Raw genomic sequence first — 14,166 nt, 5'->3', positions numbered from 1 at the left:
GATGCAAGCAAGTGCAGGGCATGTCCCATGAAGAGGACAAATAGGCAAGAGCTGACCCAATGGGAAGAGGTGATAGGGAGGGAACACATGGATGATGTCAGGCAAGAGGAACCCAGAGCTGTCCTGGGATTGTTACAGAAACACCAGGGGTTTGGTCTCAGTCTTGCTGACTGCTGCACAGAAAGCCAATCATCAGATGATTATTGTCAAGGAAGACTGTTCCTTGTTGTGTCAGTGATTGGCTTTGTGTGTGATGAGCAGCACCTAAACTGAACTCCTGGTGTTTCCATGACAGAATTTGTTTCCCTGACTGGGAACACCTTGCTTGTGGCTCTGCTGCTGAAGGCTATGAGTCTCAGAAGCCCTGCTAAGCAGCTGCCTGCCCAATTCTGGCTGGAAGTGAGTTTTGATTTCTCTCTGGTCCTGCCACAGCCAGCCCCAACCAAGTTCCTGATTGTCTAGGAAGAATTGCCTCTGAAATTTGACATCTGCATCCAGATAGGTGAGTGTCCTTTGAAGGCCCAGACAGCAGGGTCTCCTCCTCTCACCTAGGGAAAATTTTAAAGGTTATTTCCGTTTGCAGGTTGAGCAAATCCAACTGCCTGGGAGAGGGAAGCACTCTGACTGTTTCATCATGGACGCTCTTGTGGCTTGTTTGTTGCTGCAGCAGTTGGATTGTGTTTTGGTGATTGTGTGTGTTTGACATAGTCATGGGAAATTAGAATTTGATAAACTGACATTCTTTTCTAATACTGTTTAGCCCCAATGTTCTTTGGAATCTGAAGTTTGATGTTAAATGGGAAAGCAAGATGGCATTCTATGTATTCAGGCTTTTATATTGCTGTTCAAAGCAGGGTTGGGCTGGTTAGTAGGTTCCAGGTGCTGTTCTTCTGTGGTGTTGTTTGTCTGTGGGGCTGTTTGGCCTCAGTGCTCTTTGGAGTCTAGGGAGGTTTGGCCTTTAAAAATCAAACTGCCATAGAAACTGCTTACCCAAAATTTTGGTTCATAGCTTTCATTGGATTACCTCTCAGGTCAGGGCTAACAAAGTTCAGCCATGTGAACATTTTTGTAGACTGGTGAGTTTCTTCATTATCTTATGGCTAGAGTACCAAGGTAAGAGGTATTGGATCTTTGTGTGCATGTATACATGTCTAGATGTGTTTATGTGTATGTACATTTATTATGTTGTATATGGTGTCTACCAAATTAACTTATAAATAATAGAGTACTCATAAATTAAGTAAATAAGTCCAAGCAATTGTCCAGTTCATGTGACTTAAGTGAATCTTTACTGAACAAGTTGGCTTTAAAATTGTTGGTAAAATAAAAATAGAAATGTCTTGAAATGTCTTAAAATGTCCATGTAGTTAACTTTAAGGTTCTTATTTAAGTGAACATCTGATATTCACAGGTTATAAAATGGTAAACAAGGAAATAAGTGATGCATAAATAATCTAGATATGCTAAAAATAAGTAAAATATAAAGAATAAGTACCTTAGGTGAACTTTTTGTGCAATGTAAAATCTTAAAATTATTTTTGATGCTCATTAGATGTCTGAGTAATTTCCAGTTAAGAAAGGGTTATGATATGGGAAATATGTTTCCCAAGATTGTGGAATTGTTTTCATCTATAAATTGCTAATATCTGATAGTTCAGGATTTCTTGTTTCTTAGGGTTTCACTAAAATTTAAGGTTACTAATGATAAGAATTATGGTTAATATATAATTCTGTATATAAAATATGCCAAAGAAGCTGAGCTCTTATTGAGAAAAAATTATTTTGTTAAATTCAGAAGTTATCTAAAGGCTAATTTAAATTATAGACTTAAAAAAGTTATTTATGAAACAAGGTAGAATGGAACTAGTAGGTAGCAGAGAGAGATGTGAAGAAAGCTATGGATGTGAGGATATATTTTTGATAATGAAGGTTATAAAGAAAAAATAATAATTTTATATGAAAATGGATCCTATATGGTGTATTTTTGTCCTAAAATGAAATGACTGGTTATTTAAAAAGAAAGGAAAATTTAGGACAGAACAGAAAGTCTAAGCATGCCGTAGATGATCTAGGTAAGTCACATGTCATTTCTTCCCTGTTTCTCTGTGTGTCTACCTTCATGCATATACAGGGAAAACAGAAAGTTGAAAAAATTTAGATAGTAAAATATTCTTTAAAACCTGATAGAAACTTGAAGAAATTTGGCTAATTAACGTTGCTCATGGTCAAAGCTCTTAATCTTGGTTAAGATAACTTAAGAAATATTGTAAGGAAATATATTAGTATATATTGGTAATTAGTATATATTGGTAATTCTTTTTAGTATAGTTAAGCATGAGGCCAGATTTAACATAGAGCCTAATTTTACATAAATGCTTGCATTGCTTTGTTTTATACTGTGTTTGCTCTTCTGCATAGAATATACTAGCACTAAAATACTTACTGGTCGTGGTGTGTAAAGTGAACCTGTTTTTTTTGTTTTGTTTTTTTTTTTTTTTTGAGATGGAGTCTCGCTCTGTCGCCCAGGCTAGAGAGTGCAGTGGTGTGATCTTGGCTCACTGCAAGCTCTGCCTCTTGGGTTCATGCCATTCTCCTGCCTCAGCCTCCCGAGTAGCTGGGATTACAGGCACCCACCATCACACCTAGCTAATTTTTTGTATTTTTAGTACAGACAGGGTTTCATCATGTTAGCCGGAGTGGTCTTGATCTCCTGATCTCATGATCCTCCCACCTCGGCCTCCCAAAGTGCTGGGATTACAGGCATGACTCACCATGCCTGGCCACCTAAAGTGAACTTCTTAATTGCACACAATGTATAGCGGTATTGGTGGATTTAAAGATATTAATTTGTGTACCAGGAACAAAATATCTATTATGTGTTCATTTTTGGCTCTGAGTAACACTTTAGCCTTCAAGGTTAACTGAGTAGGAGAGAACTTTGGGGTTAGTTTCCAGTTTATTTGCTTTTGCTTTTAATTTTCACTTATTTTTGTTTGTTCTCCTTTGGGTTGTACTTACATACACACACATATAAAACCATTGATGCTTTTTTGTTTCTAATGGAAGGCTTTTATTTGGTTCTATGACTATGTATTTTGTTTCCTATACATTTCTAACAAATCATCATTTGTTCTATTTATCTATTTATCTAGAATTCCTAAGCTGCCTTTGTCAAGCAAATATTGATAAAGCACACCAGCCATTTAAAATTTGGTAGATTTGCTTACCTCTAATGATCTAGAGAGCTACAGGAGCTTTAAGGTTCCTGGCAAAAAAAAAAAAAAAAAAAACAACTTGATTTTATAAGTTCTGAGCAGTAATTGTACCTTATTAATTTTATTTGAAAAAGTAGGTGAGAAAATGTTTAAATGGTGTTTATTTTCAAGGTAAATCAGTTCAACCAATAAATTGAGTTGGTTTCAGATCTTTTCCTTTAGTTAATGAAGAAAAACTGTGATATGGGTACAAAGTTTTAGGAAAGATTGGCTTTGTCCTTAAGGAAATTATATTGATTGGAATTTCTCTCTTAGTTGTGCTTACCATTATTAAAATTAAGTGACAGTCACTTGGTTGAAGTAGTAAAACAATGTGAGACTTTCTAATGATCTTTGATCTCAGGCCATTTATCATGGGCCTTGATGTGTGTACTTGAAAACAAAATATGTACTAGTGTTCCACTGATTTGAAGATTTTATTGGTCAAAGTCACCTAATCATTTGTCAGTACTGTATCTAGAAAGCAATCATGGAAATACATGATGATGCCCTTTTAAAAGAGCTGAAGGAGACATTACGGTGTGCTCACCCTTACTTTGTTTATATTTTGTTGTATAATATTTAAATGCAAACAGTTTGTTTATTCATCCTCATATTGAATTTCCCAAACTGATTTTTTTGCCTTACCATTCTTTTAAATGATGGAGAGAAAAGTTAGTTGTCTTACTTTGATAAGTTTGGCATAGAGTTTATCACATTTCTGATGCCTTTGGTCACAGTTATGTTACTAGAGTGCTAGCAATTAGACATATGCAGTGAGTAACCTAACTACTCTAATACAGTGGTTTGAAGTGCTACAGGCAGTAGCTCTTAGATGCCAAATCACAGTGTTTTAATTTGTAATATGTTAGAGAGAATGATAGAACTTTCTGTAGTATAAATATTCTATTAACTAATCCTTGTGCTGTTATCTTATAGGCCTTTGACCCCTGGGTCTGAAAAAGGCACTGACTTCTGCCAAATCTTAAGCTTTGACATCACTCAAAGCCTCATTTTCAGACCTGGGAGAAGGTGACAATCAAAATGAACTGCCTTCATGAGCCACAGGACCAGAAATTAAAACTGTGGTATCCCCCTAGGCCCAGGGACTATTGCAGAAGAGATTGGCAAGTGAGATTGTAAGGGCTGATTTTGAGGGGTAAGATTAGTTCAGAGGTTTTCTGTAAGTTAAACATTAATATCAAAAGCACACTGATGCAAGCATCTGGGCCTTGCATTAGACTAACAGAGGTTTTCTTGGAGCATTGATCTGCTCTTTAATAGAAAATTGTAATAGGCTATAAAATACTTATGGAAATATCCTATGGTCAAAATAATTAAAATTAGATAGATTTGTTGATAAGGTTTTATTAAAGTTAGCTTTAACATTAAAAATACACCATACAAAGGTAAAATATGGCTTTCTCTTTTGAACAAAATTTTCATGTAAAAGATAAGAGAGTTTTGTTTGCCTTATGAGTAAAACTACAGAAGAAAAAAATGGTGGGAGAAAAACAGATTTAGTTGGCCTCATGCTGTCTTTCTTGGGTCTTATTGTTTAGGAAACTGAGTCTCCTATCAAAGAGAAAACATTTTTGTATCATAATTTTGGCAAAATGAATGACTGTTTTATGGTAGCTTGTGATCCTATTTTGTGATATCAAGTGTGTTAAACCTTTGATATTTGACAGACTTTCCAACAGCAAAATTTCAAGTTCAAATTCAATCTTTTTGACCTTAAACTAACTTTTTTTGGATATTAGGTTTCCTGAAGTCCAAGAAAGACATATTAGGTTTATTTATGTTAGAATTATACAGGAAGCATTGTCAAATTTGAAGTGGTATTTAACTTTGGGTTTTACTTATATAGATATATTCTTAATATGTGTTCCAAGATTGTATGACATTCCTGAAATTCTTATATATATTAATATATGTTGTCACTAATAATTATAATTATTATGTTAGATTATTGTACACCACAGAAATAACCAAAGTTCCGTGTCAACTGTGTGTCTCACTATGGTTGTCCTAAGGCTTTTGTCATCCACAATTGTTTTACTTTGATTCTTCTCAAAAAGTGACTTATAATTAGCTGCAGTCTGGGCCTTGCTTCTTTGGGGAAGTTCATGAAAATGACTCTTGAATGCAGGTTTCTGACAGCTTTGGAGATGGTGCCACTGGATTAGAGAGAAAACTTGCTGGATTCTAATTAAAAGGCTAATATGTTCAAAAAGTTTGCTGACACAATATGAAGCAGAGCAAGAGTTAATTGCACGGATGGAATAAAGGGAAGACTGAAATAATTTTATGGATTTTTTTGTTTGAAATATTACCAATTCTTTTTCTTTTGTTTTTCAGTCTGGAGAATTTTGTCTTTTGCACTATTTATGGCCTTCAAACATATTTTATGTATATTGAGTAGAGTATACTTTTGTAAACCAAATTTGAGACATATTTCTCTCCCTGCCCTATTTCTCAAGAATTCGCAAACTGTAAATTTTCTTAACTTATGGCAATATGTTAGTTTGGATATGTTTAGTAAGAACCTGTTTTATAGTGGGACACAGTTGGAGGAACTGGTTATTTTCCCAGAGCTTTGACTGAAATGGCCTTGTGAGAGGTTTCAGCAAAGCCAATTTAGGAGAGCTTATGTGGTCAATGATTCTTGCTGTACTTTGTGTGGGTAATCAGACTCAGTATATGAACCTGAAGTTTATTTTGCAGGTAGGTTGGTCCTGCCGTGATTTGTCTTTAGTGAAAGTAGGGGACTGGAGAGAGAAAAAATGTGTTTTAGAAGAAAATTATAGTATTGAGTTAACCTTCGATTCTTGGGTGGCCACGTAGTCACCTGAATAGGGAGTTGTCTATGATGCCCCTCCTCAGCAGGAAGCAGTCAGAAAGATCAATGACCAGATTCCCCATGATTGAGGAACTGATAAATAGAAAGGGGGGACTGAAACTGGCCTAATATTCCCATAGACAGGTTTTTATGATAAACATAGAAATTGATCCTTCTGGTCTTAAAGCTTGAAACTTACGTGTTTTATCTGAGTTCATTCCTCTGGAAAGGATCCCAAGACCTCTCAAAAAGTATCAAAGAACTGAAACTCAGCAAATCATGGCATCGAGACAATGAGACACCACGCCCCTCATTCATCCTGATTGCCTCCTTACTCCTTTTGAGTTCTTGTTTTCTCACACATAGTTACATCCTTCCCTGCTATATAAACCCCTAATTTTAGTTAGTCAGGGAGATGGATTTGGGACTGATTTCCCCTCTCCTTGGCTTCAGCACCCTGGTAAAGCTTTTTTCCTCGGCAATAATCATTGTCTCAATGATTGGCTTTCTGTGTGGTGAGCAGCGGGACCTACGTTTCTGTAACAGGATGTTACAGCACAGATTCTGGAGACTGCCAGAATTCAAACCCTTGGGTTCAAATCACCTATTTCCTATAAGACCATGGAGCTGAGCTTACCTCTCTAAGCCTCAATTTTCTAATCAATGTTATGGGTAAACAGTAATGATTGCCTGATTTATTACTATACAGGTTAATAAGAAGTGGGCTCTCAATAAGTTTTCTTTACTTTGCCAGTATTAATGTACTGTTTCTAGAATGGCCAAGTTGGGTAATGAGTTAACACATTCTATAAGGGGTACATTACCAAGAAAATTTTTTTAGGGGAAAAAACTCTCAATTGGGCTTTTAACAGACTCTCTTTTTTTCTTTATTTCTTCTAAAAAAAAACCAACTAGATACATGTGCAGAATGGGCAGGTTTGCAACATAGGAATACGTGTGCCATGGTGGTTGGCTGCACCTATTGACCCATCCTCTAAGTTTCTTCCCCTCACCCCCCACCCCCCAACACACCCTGGAGTATGTTGTTCCCCTCTCTGTGTCCATGTGTTCTCAATGTTCAAGTTCCATTTATGAATGAGAATATGCTGTGTTTGGTTTTCTGTTCCTGTGTTAGGCTGCTGAGGATGATGGCTTCCAGCTTCATCCATATCCCTGCAAAGGACATGATCTCATTTTATGGCTGCATAATATTCCATGGTGTATATGTATTATATTTTCTTTATTCAGTCTATCTTTACTTCTTTTGTTTACTATTCTAAATACTACTGCAATAAATGTACATGTGCATGTGTCTTTATAATAGAATGATTTATATTCCTTTGGGTATATACCCAGTAATGGGATTGCTGGATCAAATGGTATTTCTGGTTCTAGATCCTTGAGGAATTGCCATACTGTCTTCCACAATGGTTGAACTAATTTACATTCCCACCAACAATGTAAAAGCATTTCTATTTCTCCACAGCCTCATCAGCATCTATTATTTCCTGACTTTTTAATAATCACCATTCTGACTGGTGTGAAATGGTGTCTCATTGTAGCTTTGATTTGCATTTCTCTGATGATCAATGATGTTGAGATTTTTTTCATGTTTGTTAGCTGTGTAAATGTCTTCTTTTGAGAAGTATTTGTTCATATCCTTTGCCCACTTTTTGATGGGATTGTTTTAACAGACTCCTTTTTCCAATTTCTTTTCTTTCATTGCTGTGGACAGGAGAAATTGTAGAGTTTTTTTTTAATATAATATCTAAAAAAGCTTTAAGAGGGAGTAGACACGCTTACAAAGTTTTTTTTCTTTTTTCTTTTCTGCAAAGCAGGATGAAGGTATCCAAGGTAAGAAGCTTTTAACTCTAAAGGAAATAAGTAGAATTAGATAGCTCTGTTAGCTGAGGGTAGATCATCAGTGGCTTCCAAAAGTTACTGTCCATGAGAATTATCTGGAATGATGGTTACAAATGCTCCAAACCTGTGGTTTCAAAAAGTGCCACAAGTTATTCTGATGCACTTTAGTCATGGACCACACATTTATGAACAGTGCTCCATAAACAAATATGCTTATACCTTATTGTTATTTTTAACAATTGGTAAGTGTGACATTGAATTATTCCACACAATACAGCTTTGTAGTATCTACAGAATATTATTCATTGTGGATAATTAAAAAATAATTGAGCCTCTGTTTTAGTATTTAAATTTTCTTAAGGTAAGGACCATTTTGTTGTTGTTGTTTCTCCAATGCGATGGCAAAGGACAGTCAGGCAATGTCTAAGGAAGAGAGATGAAGCAGGCAGCGGGTGGGGTAGAGAAAGCTATTCCACCCAGAGCCTCTGTGAGGGAGCTGGATTTGGTCTCTTTGTTTGAGAAGTGACTACAGCTCTTAGTGCACAGAGAAGGGTAGGATGCATTCTTCCATGTCCTAGGTGGGGTTCTTTGCTACAGCCCTGAGTGGATACCCAAGGAGGAGGAGGAGCAGTGCATCCTGGGGATGTTGGGAGTGCACTGTCACCTCAAAGCCAACTCTGGACTAAATGGACATACTGGTTCTCTAGAAGCAAAGCGCTCCACAAGCCACACAGCACAGGGCCACCTGCATGGTCCTCCAGCTAACTTAGCCCACCCTCTAGTGCAGAGTCTGTGTTTGGGAATTCATTGTTGTTTGTTTGTTAAACCAAATGTACATGAAAGGTAAAGCTTAGGAGCGAATTTACCTGGTGTGGGCCCTGCAGCCAGGGGACAAGTTCCTAGCTGCCCTTGCTGACCCCTTCAGCTCTCCTGTGTCTGGCTCCCTGCAAATGAAATGTTCTTTTTAGTAGCTGAAAATCAAGCCAGATATTGTTACCAAAACACCAAGGGTTTGTTCTAAGTCCTGATGCTCACCACACATAAAACCAATCACCGAGATGATGAGGATTGCCAGGGAAGAAGGCTTTAATTGGGTGCTGCAGCTGAGGAAATGAGAGCTCAGTCTCAGATCCATCTCACTGACCAACTAAAATTAAGGGTTTACATGGCAGGGAAGAAATGTAACTATGTGTGGAGAAACAGGAACTAGGGAAGAGTAAAGAAACAATCATAATTAATGAGGGTCCTGGCATCCCATTGACTGGATATGATGATCTGGTGAGTTTCAGTTCTTTGATACTCTTTGAGAGGACTGGGGGTCCTTTCTTGAGGAAGGAACTCAGATAAAACAAATGTAAGTTTCAAGCCCTAAGACCACAAGTGCCAACCTCTATGTTTGTAAGAAAAAACTGTCTATGAGATTATTGGGTTGGTTTCAATATAAGCCATCCAATTAAGCATCCAATAAGGAAAACTGAAATTGAAAAGGCATGCATTTCTTGTGGATTTGTCTGTTGGCATTTTCACTGTTTTTGCTGAGGCAGGAGGTTGTGTGGCATGAGACAGTGTGTCCAGAATTGGTTCCTTCCAGTGGGTTCTTGGCCTTGCTGACTTGAAGAATGAAGCCGCGGACCGTTGTGGTGAGTGTTACAGTTCTTAAAGATGGTATGTTCCTTCAGGTGTTCAGATGTGTCCAGAGTTTCTTCCTTCTGGTGGGTTCATGGTCTCGTTGACTTCAGGAGTGAAGCCGCAGATCTTCGTCGTGAGTGTTACAGCTCATAAAGGTAGTGTGGACCCAAAGAGTGAACAGCAGCAAGATTTATTGAGAAGAGTGAAAGAACAAAACATCCACAGCGTGGAAGGGCACCCAAGAAGGTTGCTGCTGCTGGCTTGGGTAGCCAGCTTTTATTCCCTTATTTGGCCCCACCCATGTCCTGCTGATTGGTCCATTTTACAGAGCACTGATTGGTCCATTTTACAGAGTGCTGATTGGTCCATTTTTACAGAGTGCTGATGGTGCATTTATAAAGCTTTAGGTAGACACAGAGTGCTGATTGGTGCATTTTTACAGAGTGCTGATTGGTGCCTTTACAAACCTTTAGCTAGATTGGCACTGATTGGTGTGTTTACAATCCTTTAGCTAGACAGAAAAGTTCTCCAAGTCCCCACCTGACCCAGAAGCCCAGCTGGCTTCACCTCTCAACAGGAAGAAAGTCAGCTTCTTCCACACTGGGCTTTAGAAACCCAGATTTGCCCCTCCTTTAGCATTGGTAAAGGTTTCCTTGATGATCCCAAAAAATACAGTGCATTCCCATTACAGTGGGAATGTAAACAAAGCAATGGTATGCTGACAACATAAAACATCCTGGCTTAGGAGTAATTCTGTGAGGGAAGAAGCTTGTTTTTTAAATTAAAATTTTTTTAATTCCTCATTTTTTCTTTTTATCTTCTTTTTTTGAATATATATATTTAACACAATGTTATTTTCACTAGCAATCAAAATACTCATATGTGTGTTTGCATGTGCACATTCATGTATATTTTTCTATGTGCATACTTAATTTCATGGCCATATATTGCAGCGGGATAATTTAGGAATCACAGAGACCAAGGAGTTGAAGAGGATACTTATTATTTATTATTTAGGTGCACCGGCCCAGTCAGATTAACATCCAAAAAAACTGAGCTCCAAACAAAGAGTCTGGTTACCTTTTAAGCATTTTGTGGGGTGAGAGAGATCTGTGCAGGTGGAAGCATATTACAGAAGCAAGAAACAAAGACAGTTATTTAATTGAGACATGCATTACATCATTTCTTACTTTTCAAGGAAAAACATGTTTTACAACTTGAGTTTATCTGCCTAGTGGCCTTGCAGCTGCACAGCTAGAGAAACAGGGTCTTCACAATGCCTGGGAAAGGGAGAGATAAGGCTCACTAGCCACAGAAAAACAGGCAGTTAAGTTTTAAAGGACTTCATCTCTTTCTCTTCCTCAGGGGGAATTGGGTTTTCTTACATACAACTGAATTTTTGCTTACACATTCTTTAATTTCTTTTAATTCCTGTTTCAATATAACAACAAAAGCAGCTAGATAAATATAAACCTTAGCTAAATTGCCAGTGGTTTATCTAGTAAAATTTAATCATACAATATTTAGACCTGAAAGATACATTATAACTCTAAAAGTATGTGCAATAATATTAGAATTTTTTTGAAATCTTGTAATTAAACTTGGCAGACTCCAGAAACAAACCTAATCTGAGATAATTATAGTGGTCCCATACTTTCTGAGTCATAAAGATTGATTTAGAGGAAGAATGAGCATATGACCTAAGACCAAATAAAAGCAGTCCTTTCTCAGTTACCTAGATCCAAAAAGTTTCTCTCTCTCTCCCTCTCACTCTTTCTCTTATTCTAGATAACTTCCTTTTTCTCTCATCTCTCTCATTTTTTAAAATGAGTGTATAAAGATGTGAGTCTAGAGACCCAGAATGCAAAGCCAGTTAGTTTTTTGCTCCAAAACATGATTTATGTTATTTTCAATGGAGGAAAAATAAATAAATTTGGAGTCCTACTTCCAGCTTCCATGACTTGTAAATGCCACAAGGAAAAAAATCTTTTAAAATCATATTCCATAAGTCTAATCCACAAAAATATGAATGGGTAAAAGAATACTATTAAAATGGTTTCTTACAATAAAGGAGTTTAATAAGCCTTGATTTAATGAAAATGACTTTTTAAGTATTCTGCTAATTTAACTCCAGAACCAGTGATTTAACATCTTATTTTAGAAAGTTTGTTTTTTGACCCGTAGTATACTCAGCTTTGCGACTACTGAAAATTCTCAGACAGGAAGGGTATGATTTTAATGCCTTGCTAGATAGAGATTGGTAAAAGACCACAAAGCTGCATATAGACCAGTCCTTCTGAGTTTGAGAAACACAGACTTGAATCAGTTCCAGCTAAGAAACTTATTCATTGTAAATTCTTCAGTTAGGAAAAATGTGGAGACAAAAAAAAATGGTCTTTTAAAGATAAGATTCATAGCCTTGGGGAATTCTAGAATAGGAGAGTATAGTCACTGTGAAAACCAGTAAAAATAAGGCAAACTAAAACCACCTAGGATATTATTGGGCATAGAAATAGACAGGATAAAGACAAGGCTTTTAGAACTACCCAAAAAGTCAGGCAATGGAACTCACTCGTTGAGTTGGCTGTGATGTCACTTTTTCAAGATGAATTGGAGATGCATCACTTGAGAAAAGTATACCCTCAATTCAGTCTTATTGTACCTGGAACATGGAGCTTAAAGGGAAAACTGAATTTAACAGATCTTTTAATTTGCAGAATAGATCAATGGGAAGAAATTGTCTCAAGTTAGGCTATTATATTGCAATCCTAGTATTGCATATTTATGAGTTTATAAAAGTCTACAGTGTCTCAGGCTGCTTTTGGAGAGACAAAGGCTAGTCTTCTGTGCCTCATGTCCAAGTTGGTTCAGGCTATGCTGCCTCACTTCATACTTCCACCCTTCCAGGAAGTAAGTGTTAGCTTTGTGACACATCACAGATAAAGACTACAGACACCGCTCAAGTTATAGCTTTAGATGTTTGTTTATTTATCTCATTGCATCTATCTCATTACATATTCATTGCTCTGACTCCCTTAGAGAGCAGGTCCAGTAACTTGCAAAGGAGACTCTTGGGAAAAAGCACGTCATTCTTCTTCTGGAGATCCAACTGGGAAATACCTTAACAAGCGTTAGCTGGTTTCGTCCCTTCTGATTCTCAACACCTCCGGTTTAGTATAGGGAAGACATATGTATGTAGATTGTTGTTAGGCCATACATCAAAAACTACCCTGTTTAACACACAACACTTGTCAGAGATTATCTATTTTAGATTTGTTACTTGGGAGTCAGGTCTTACTTCCCACCAACAGTGCTCAAACTAAACCCTCACTTTGCACTAACAGTGCTCAGACTAAACCTCTTCAGATTCTATTTATAAAAGCAAAAATTTATTCCTTGCTTAACATTTCCTTTTACCATTTGCAGGAGTTGGGGGAATATCAAAGAGTTTACATATTCAAAGTTTATAGACGTTAATATTGTATCTTGTGTATGGGAGTCTTTATGTCCATTAAAACTACACTGGAGGAGAAAGCAGGATCTAATATATACCTAAAGATCTAAGTGTCTGGCTTTCTTCCACTGTATTGGAGAGTTTATTCAGTGCTGCACATTCCTCTAATTTTCTTGAATCTATTCATACTTCACCAGGAGTGTTTAATCTCTTACTCATCTTTACTACTCTTTAATAATATTGGGGTAATAATCACATGACAATTGCAGGAGTATAGTGCAAATCTTAAGCAACATAATTCTTGCCTACCTAATTAATGCATAGGAATGATTTAAATTCTAACTTATTTTTGTATGTGTTCTTATATTTATTTGGATGTGAGGGAAATAGAAACTACAGTCCTGCATGACCTGACAGAAGCCCACTCCAATCAGGCATGATATCTCTCTGCCCTTCACAATGACAGGAAGGGAGTGTCCTACTTGATAGTGCAGCCAAATCTGGAGGAAAACTTATAATCCTCTGTTAAAGCTATAGCTCTTAATTTAACTCCTATCTCTTCTGGATACTAGGACCATGGCATGGCATCAATGTCTTCCTCCCAATATAACCTTTTTTTTTCTATTCTTGTGGATGAGTTTCACCATTTACACAAAATAGAGTGAATTTAAAATCATGTGACCAGGATTCCACTGATTCTATCATTTATCAGACCATTTAAAATTTGGTGGCCAAATAGAGCTGTGAAGTAGACTTTTTAAAATGCAACAGAGTGACCAGTTTAGGCATGATCCTCTAAGTGAATGGCACACCATTCTTCAGGTTGTAGCAAATATCTTAAACCCAAAGTTATTAGAAGTTGGTGTGTACCCAACAGGTCTAATACATAGGTTTGGAGACAAGGGTAAAGAGACTGGTGGTCCTACTTACCATCACTCATAGTGATTTCTTTTATATATATATATATATATATATATATAATTGTTATTATACTTTAAGTTTTAGGGTACATGAGCACCATGTGCAGGTAAGTTACATATGTATACATGTGCCATGCTGGTGTGTTGCACCCATTAACTCACCATTTAGCATTAGGTATATCTCCTAATGCTGTCCCTCCCCCT

The sequence above is a fragment of the Pongo pygmaeus genome, chromosome 1, assembly GCF_028885625.2.
Source record: "Pongo pygmaeus isolate AG05252 chromosome 1, NHGRI_mPonPyg2-v2.0_pri, whole genome shotgun sequence".
NCBI lineage: Eukaryota > Metazoa > Chordata > Mammalia > Primates > Hominidae > Pongo > Pongo pygmaeus.
The sequence above is the reverse complement of the archived record's forward strand: the minus strand, read 5'-3'. Positions refer to the sequence as shown.